Genomic DNA, 9,122 nt, shown 5'->3' on the forward strand with positions numbered 1-9,122 from the left:
GGCTAAAAGCCTCTTTCCATTTTTGACAGTTTTCAGTTTCCCCAACAGCTAAGAAGTTGTAGCTTTTCTAGCAGAGAACACAGCATTAGATAAAAGAATTGGAAAAATATAATAAGTATATACTATTAATAAATATATGGTAAATTGGAATATACAATAATCATTGAAAATACAGGTTTAGTTTGCATACTAATGGAAGTTATTTTCAAATAAAACTCATTAAGATGGTTCTGGTTTCCCTTTTCTGTAGAACTAATACTTAATGATGCAGAGCTGACTAAAGTTAAATAAAGAAAATAAATTGGAAACGGGTATTTTAAATTCTAGTAACACATATAAATATAATGCATATAATAAATATGCATATGTAAACTGACAGCCTCAGGTGTCTCATACATCTTCATGACTCAACTAATAGAAATCATCAGCACAATGCCCATAAGTGAAGTAGTCATCCTCCCCAATCATTTCTAAGCAATAGGTCCTTGGCTATAATTCAAAACAACAAAAGAAGAGGAGTAATTGTAATTGTTAACTCAACCCAAAACATGCGTGCAATTGTGTCATAAATACATATGAACTCATCAATTTTACTCAGAATACTAGAGAAATAGAAAAACTAACATTTGCTCCAAGCCCTCATGAGTTCCTCAGCTGGAATTAAGGCACTTTTGTATTTATTATTTCACCTAAATCATTATTTAGGTGAAATACTAAAGATGATCATTTTCTTATAGGAAGAAGGAAAAGAATAGCAAGTTCCAAGAGAGGGAAGGATAAATTGGGAGATTAGGACTGACATATACATACAACAAATAGATAGAAGGGATTAGATATGGTAGACAGAGTGCCTGAAGAACTATGGAGAGAGATTCATAACATTGTACAGGAGTCAGTGACCAAAAACATCCAAAAGAAAAGGAAATGCAAGAAGGCAAAATGGTTGTCTGAGGAGGTTTTACAAATAGATGAGGAAAGAAGAGACTTGAAAAGCAAGGGAGAAAGTAAAAGATATATCCAACTGAATGCAGAGTTCCAGAGAATAGCAAGGAGAGGTAAGAAGGACTTCTTAAATGAACAATGCAAAGAAGTAGAGAAAAACAATAGAATGGGAAAAACTAGAGATCTCTTCAAGAAAACTGGACAGATCAAGGAAACATTTCATGTAAGGATGGGCACAGTAAAGGACAGAAATGATAAGGACCTAACAGAAGCAAAAGAGATTAAGAAGAGGTAGCAAGAATATACAGAACTATACAAAAAAGGTCTTAATGATGTAGATAACCATGATGGTGTGGTCACTCACCTAGAGCCACAGATTCTGGAGTGTGAAGTCAAGTGGGCCTTAGGGAGCATTACTACCAACAAAGCTTGTGGAGATGATGGAATTCCAGCTGAGCTATTTCAAATCCTAAAAGATGATGCTGTTAAGGTGCTGCACTCAATATGTCAGCAAATTTGGAAAACTCAGCAGTGGTCACAGGACTGAAAAAGGTCAGTTTTTATTCCAATCCCAAAGAAGGGCAATGCCAAACAATATTCAAACTACCATACAATTAGACTTATTTCCCATGCTAGTAAGATTACGCTCAAAATCCTTCAAGCTAGGAATCAACAGTATGTGAATTGAGAACTTTCAGATGTACAAGCTGGATTTAGAAAGGGCAGATAAACCAGAGATAAAATTGCCAGTGTTTGTAAGATTATAGACAAAGCAAGGGAATTCCAGAAAAACATCTACTTCTGCTTCATTGACTATGCTTAAGGCTTTGACCATGTGGATCTACAAACTGTGGGAAATTCTTAAAGAGATGGGAAGATCAGACAACCACCTGTCCCTGAGAAAACTGTATGCAGGACAAAAAAACAACAGTTAGAACCCTACATGGAACAACTAACTGGTACAAAATTGGGAAAGGAGTAAGACAAGGCTTTAGATTTGAGAGAGCTAAGGCTTAGGAAGGTTGATAAGGAGTCTAGGGCCCTCAAGGAGGAAGAGGTCTTGGAGCCCTCGAGGAGGAGAAAAGGCACAAATGGTTTTTCTCTATATTGCTTTATCTTAGTCACATAAGACATTTTTTCTTAAACTCTGAGTTGTTATGACAACAATCTTTAAGACTAACTTTCTTTAAGCCTAGAGCTAATGATTACACAACAAAATAACTCATCTTGCTCAAGGATATGTTTGTCCTTAAGCTCTGCACTAATGATTATATAATAGCAACGTATCTTGCTGGACATGAACCTTCTGACTAATCTTGTATATTGTGGGAGTGGGCCTGGTAAAGTATGCTGCTGCTGCTGCTAAGTTGCTTCAGTCGTGTCTGACTCTGTGCGACCCCATAGATGGCAGCCCACCAGGCTCCCCTATCCCTGGGATTCTCCAGGCAAGAACACTGGAGTGGGTCACCATTTCCTACTGGGGCACTCCCTCTTCTGATGTCTATGCTGAAACTTCTCTGTCCTTTTTCACTTTAATAAAACTCTGCTACACAAAAGCTCTTGAGTGATCAAGCCTGGTCCCTGGTCCCAAAGCTAAATCTTCTTCTTCAGAGATCACAAATTCGACATTGTTCAGTGTATAGCTATCATATTGTCATCCTGTTTATTTAACTTATATGGAGAATGCATTATGTGAAATGCTGGGCTGGATGAATCACAGTCTGGATTCAAGATTGCTGGGAGAAATATCAACAGCTTCAGATATGTACATGATACTGCTCTAATGGCAGAAAGTGAAGAGGAACTGAAGAGCCTGTAGATAAGGATGAAAGAGGAGAGTGAAAAAGCTGGTTTAAAACTCAACATTCAAAAAACTAAGATGATGACAAGCAGTCCCATCACTTCATGGCAAATAAAAGGGGGAAAAGTGGAAGCAGTGGCAGACTTTATTTTCTTGGGCTCCAAAATCACTGCAGATGGTGACTACAGCCATGAAATTAAAAGACATTTGGTCCTTGGAAGAAAAATTATGATCAACCTAGACAGCATATTAAAAAGCAGAGACATCACTCTGCCAACAAAGGTCCATCTAGTCAAGCTATGGTTTTTTCCAATAGTCATTTACTGATGTGAAAGTTGGACCATAAAGAATGCTGAGTGCCAAAGAATTAATGCTTTCAAACTGTTGTGTTGGAGAAGACTCTTGAGAGTTCCTTGGACTGAAAGAAGATCAAACCAGTCAATCCTAAAGGAAATTAACTCTGAATATTCTTTTAAAGGACTGTTGCTGGACTCTAATACTTTGGCCACCTGATGTGAAGAGCCAACTCATTGGAAAAGACCCTGATGCTGGGAAAGAGTAAAGGCAAAAGGAGAAGTGGTGACAGAGGATGAGATGGTTAGATAACACCATCAACTAAATGGACATGAATTTGAGCAAATTCCAAAAGATAGTGAAGGACAGGAAAGTGTGGCATATTGCAGTCCATTGGGTCACAAAGAGTCAGACACAACTTACTGACTGAAGAACAACAATGTACACACAACTACATATAAAACAGATAATCCATAAGGACCTACTGTATACCACAGGAAACTCTACTCAATATTCTATAAAACCTATAGATGAAAACAGTCTTTTAAAAAAATCACTCTTTCAGTCAGAATTACCTCAGAAATCTCCTACTTTTCATCATTTCCCACAGAAACCTTCTTTCTGTCAGAATTCCATCAGAAACCTCCTTCTGTTTGTGACAATTCCTTCAGAATCATCCTTCATTCTATGAGAATTCTCTCAAAAACATACATCTTTCTATCTATATTCCCTCAGAAACTGCTTTCTCTTTCTCAAAATATCCTCAGAAACATCCATCTTTCTTTCAGATTCCCCTCAGAAAACTCCTGTCAAAATTCCCTCAGAAACCTTCTTTCTCTCAAAATATCTTCAGAATCTAATTTTTTGTCAGATTCCCCTCAGAAAACTTTTTCTGTCAGAATTTCCTCAGAAACTTACTTTGTACTCTGAGGATTCTTCAGAAACATTCTTTTTTATGTCAGGATTCTCCCACAAAGCACATTCTTTCTCTCAGAACTTTCTCAGAAACCTTGTTCTTTCTGTTAACATTGCACAGAAACCTCCTTCTTTTTCTCAGGAGGAGGAGGAGGTCATAAATACATCTTCCAAAGCCCCTCATTTGTAGAGGGAGTGACACCATCAGTAAGGAGACACCAGCACATTAAATACATCATCCATCTGTCTCTGATAAAGGAAAATGAGACACCTTCCTGAGTCATGAATTTGGTGGTTTTCAGACCGCAGTAAAGTATAAGCTGTGTTTGACCTGAGATGTCACACTCCATCACAGGCCAAGGCAATGTCTCCAGAATGCAGCCCACTTTTCCTCCCTTTCCACACTACTTAAAAGCTTATCTTGGTTCATAACCATTTCTGGTATCTCTGCAGGCTTAGGGCGAGACCCAGCCCCAGTTTACACCTAGATTCTGAATATACCAGCTTTGGACTGGACTGATGTGGCTCCTAGCAGCCCTCAGACTCTCCCAGGACTTTAGGAAGAAGGTAAAAGCATAGAAGGACCACAGTGGGCACAGGTGAGCTCCCAGCTACATGCCCCAGGAATGCATCCAGGAGTGGGCAGGTCTTTCCCGTTGCAGACAGCCAGACATAAGGCAGCCCTACAGGAGCACCCAGAGCTCAGAGGCATCAAAACAGCCCTGTGCTCACTCACCTCAAGCTCTGAGATTTGTAATTAACTCCTGGGGGGAATGGGTGTGGTCTGCTTTGTAAGGAACCTTGGCATGAAGCATCAGGAAATACGTCATATTGTCATCACTGTAATATTATAGGAATTGCAGCTGCTGAATGCTTCTCCCTATGGCTGTGGACCTGGAGCCTTTATAAAGTGAGTGAGCACACCATCCTGTCCAGTCTCAGCTGGAAAGCCAGCCAGCCATGAGGCTCTTCTGCCTTCTCTTTGTGTTGCTCTTTTTGTTCTTGCTGCCTGTTCCAGGTAAGATGCATTGGGAAATGAGAGGGCTGAACAGATAGAGAATTTATCATTCAGAGTCAGCCCTCTCCATTCTTCTGGGGCTTTTAGACAAAGTAGATTTATTGTCTAGGAACTAGACATCACCAATTTGTTTTTTTTTCTGACAAGCCCATTAAAAATCTGAAAGTAGTTGTCTCCATCTCTTCCGATTAGTCAATCAGCTCACAAACCACTCCTTCATGGGAGGATTGTTATACCTGTTGATGAGACAGGAAGAAAGTGATGTAAAACTTTAATGCCAACAGGAAAAATGGGCTTAATCTGAGGACAGACTCACAGATTCCCTTTTTTTAGTTTAGTGGTTGGAGGTAGAGTCTTTTGGCCTCTTAAGGGCCCAAAGGACTGTTGCAGCCCCTGCCTCCTAGGTGTCACTTGTAGTGCCGTGGTTAAAATTTAATGTTATTTAATAATTTTGTTACTTAATGTTATTTAATAATAAAAATGTTATTGAATAATAATAGTACATAATATTTAATAATATTAAATAATAAAACATTATTTAATAATAATATCTAATAACAAAATTTTATTTAATAATAATAAAAATGTTATTTAATAATTTAAAGTTATGCCATTAGGTCACCGTTTTGATGAAGCATGTACCAGATGGTGACCTGATGTACTGTGTTCATTGCTTGTACCCAAACAACATGTGTACTTAGACATTACTTGTACTTAAACAGCTTATGTACTTAAACATCATGAAGAATGGGAGCATCATGAAAACATCCACCAAGAAAGGGGAAAAGCATCAACAGTAGATAAAGATCGGGAACAGTAGGGTTTGGGGAATACCATTTTTCTCCTTTGATCTGGCCAATCAAAGGGCCAATCAGGTTTTTTTCCATTTCCCTCATGTACAAACTCTTTGAATTCCTTTGAGAACAAAGAACTTTGTAAGTTATAAAATGGCACACACCTAGACTCACGGCGAGGTCCCCTCCATGCATGGATGCATGTAGTGGATGATGCTCCCACTGGGACTCTGGTGCACTGACCACGGCGACTGCGCAGCTGCTGCGAGCCAGAGGAAGGTGCTTTCCCCTGGACGGGTGAGACTCATTTGCTAAGTGCTATTGTAAATTCACTTCTTTCCTTTCACTTTGATCCTTGATTTTTACTAGCCTATTCTAGCCTAATACTTTAATAAATTGGTTTCTGTTACCAACCTGTGGACTACATCTTGAATTCTTTAAAAGAACCACTGAAGCAAAGCAAAATGTTTTTGGCATAGTCAGCATGTTTCGAGATGTGATTGCTTTTTCATGGTAAAGTTGATCCTATTCCGGAATGGGAAGATCCTTCTTTCAGCAGTTTAGCTCGGGAATGAGAAAGGGAGCTGGACTATGTGAAAACTGGGACACTGTAATGTGGTGTGCTGAGCCACTGGACATGTTGGGGCAGCTTCCCATGGTTAACTTGGAGAAAGCTAAGGAACAGATTCTTTTTTGGAAGACAAGGTTGGTGTTTGTTCATGGCTTGTAGGAAAATACATGCTAGGAAGGCAGAATTGGAAACTGAAAAGGTACAAATAGAAAAAGAAATGCTGGATTTACAAAGCCACACGGCTATGTTGCAATGTCAAAATTGAGTCTTACCTGATCAAGTTTCTAGATACCAGACAGTGTCAGAGAAAGCAGCAGTGCATGGGGCTAAATACAAATTATCTTCACAGCAAGGGGTGAATCAGTCAACACAAGGTACAGGTTGTCTTGGCCCATGCCTGCCTGATTGGGACCCTGCTACCTGGGACAGTGATATCTGGGATAATGAGGAAGATGATGAATACATGGATGATGATGATAGTGTAGAAAAGTCAAAGGAAGGAGAACTTTGTCAGGCAGAACTGGCTTTACGTGGAAAGATGGAGCAAAGAGGGGGCCATGCTCCCACAACTAAAATGATATACAAGGATTATACAGAAGAGATAAATGATATACCGTCCCACAGCATGCAACAGGCCGGAGAGCCGCTTGTAGCCTGGCTGGTCCAACTATCTGAAACAGGGGGTCATGGAATAGTTCCAGATGACCAAGACTGTATTAAATTTATCCCTATATTCCATGACCCACAAGTTCAACAAGCCTTTGGTGATTGGAATATTAATTATGGGCAGGGACCTGTAGCTTTGCTACAATTATGTGCTTCGGGACATGGAATTAAATGCCCTACTCTTGGCTCTTGGCCAGCCTGCACCAAATCTTGGTATATGCTATGGGAGTATATACAAAGATTGAAGGAAGAGGGTATGAAAATTTCTCTATATAATAGACAGGGACCAGCTACTATACATGATACTGCTTTGGATGCAAGTAGCTGTAACCAAATTATTAAAACTGCTCCAGCGGCATATAAGAACATTATTGTGATTTTCTTGTTCTCTGACAGAGAAGGCAATGGCACCCCACTCCAGTACTCTTGCCTGGAACATCCCATGGACGGAGGAGCCTAGTGGGCTTTAGTCCATGGGGTTGCGAAGAGTTGGACATGACTGAGCAACTTCACTTTCACTTTTCACTTTCATGCATTGGAGAAGGAAATGGCAACCCACTCCAGTGTTCTTGCATGGAGAATCCCAGGGATGGAGGGCCTGGTGGGTGGCTGTCTATGGGGGTCTCACAGAGTCGGACATGACTGAAGCGACTTAGCAGCAGCAGCAGCAGCAGCATTGTTCTCTGAAACTGGAAGCCCAATTCAGGAAGTTATTGAGAAAGTGCAGCAATTAGGAGATCTGGGAGAATGGGAAACTCCCAAGGCAAAAGGTAATGGTGGAAATAATGGCAATGGCAAGCACCAAATGTCAGGAAAGATATGTTTGCTGCACTGTTGAAAACTGGAGGGTCTTTTGCAGAAATTGATGGAAAAACAATTGTGGCATTATGGCAGAAGTATAAAGCTCTGCACTTAGTTGCTCTGTCGTGTCTGACTCTTTGCAACCCCATGGACTGTAGCCCACCAAGCTCCTCTATCCATGGAGATTCTCCAGGCAAGAATACTGGAGTGCCATGCCCTCCTCCAGATGATCTTCCTAACCCAGGGATCAAACCCAGGTCTCTTGCATTACAGGTGGATTCTTTACTGTCTGAACTACCAGGAAGCATAAAGAGAAAGGCCTTCATATTCAAAAGTCTGAAGTAGAAACTAAAGATCTTGGAAACAATAATCCATTTTCCCAGGTCATTTCTCCTCCTCCTTCTTCTGTTATATTCAGATTTGTTGCCCAAATGAAGGGAAGGCCAAGCCCTGGAGCTTTCCAAGTCAGATTGGTTACTAAAGACATCTACCTACATGTGCAAATTCAGATATTTTGAGAAAATGGATCTAAAACAATTATTAAAGCATTAGTTGATACTGGGCTGGAGGCCAATTTAACTTATGAAAATCCAAATATCTTTAAGGAGCAGTTATTATTTCAGGATTAGGAGGCAAAGACTCTAAAGCTGTACAAACCTCATTATACATGAAAATTAGCTATTTACCTAAAAGAGAATATCAAGTTATGATAGTTCTCATTCCGTAATACATAATTGGAATAGATATTTTAAAGGGGCTCACTTTAAACTTAGAGGAAGGAAAATACCAATTTGGTGTGCACATGATTAAATTAGTAGCTCCAGTGGTAGTGGGAAAATTGTTGGAGCCTCCAGTGACCCTCCCAGAAACTACTGAGATGGTCACACAAAAGCAGTACTGTATTCCAGGGAGGGCAAGAAGAAATTACTAACACTATTAAAGAACATGTTGATGCAGGAGTCTTAATTCCTGCTCGAATGGAATGAAATAATCCTGTATGGCCTGTAAGGAAACCGGATGGATCTTGGAGGGTGACAGTAGACTACAGAGAACTTAACAAACACACTAGGCTTTTAACTTCAGCCATCCCTGATGTTGTTAACTTTAATTGAATAAGTGCAGAAACATGCTGGTACTTGGTATGCTGTCATAGATTTAGCTAATGCTTTCTTTATTGATCCCGAACAGTGGGATCAGTTTGTCTTCACACAGCAGGGGCAACAGTATACCTTTACTACACTACTCCAAGGATATATTCATAGCCCTACAATTTATCATGGTATTGCTGCTAAGCATTTGGATGAGGTGGCTCTACCTACA

This window comes from Bos indicus, chromosome 27 (genome assembly GCF_029378745.1).
Source record: "Bos indicus isolate NIAB-ARS_2022 breed Sahiwal x Tharparkar chromosome 27, NIAB-ARS_B.indTharparkar_mat_pri_1.0, whole genome shotgun sequence".
NCBI classification, from domain to species: domain Eukaryota; kingdom Metazoa; phylum Chordata; class Mammalia; order Artiodactyla; family Bovidae; genus Bos; species Bos indicus.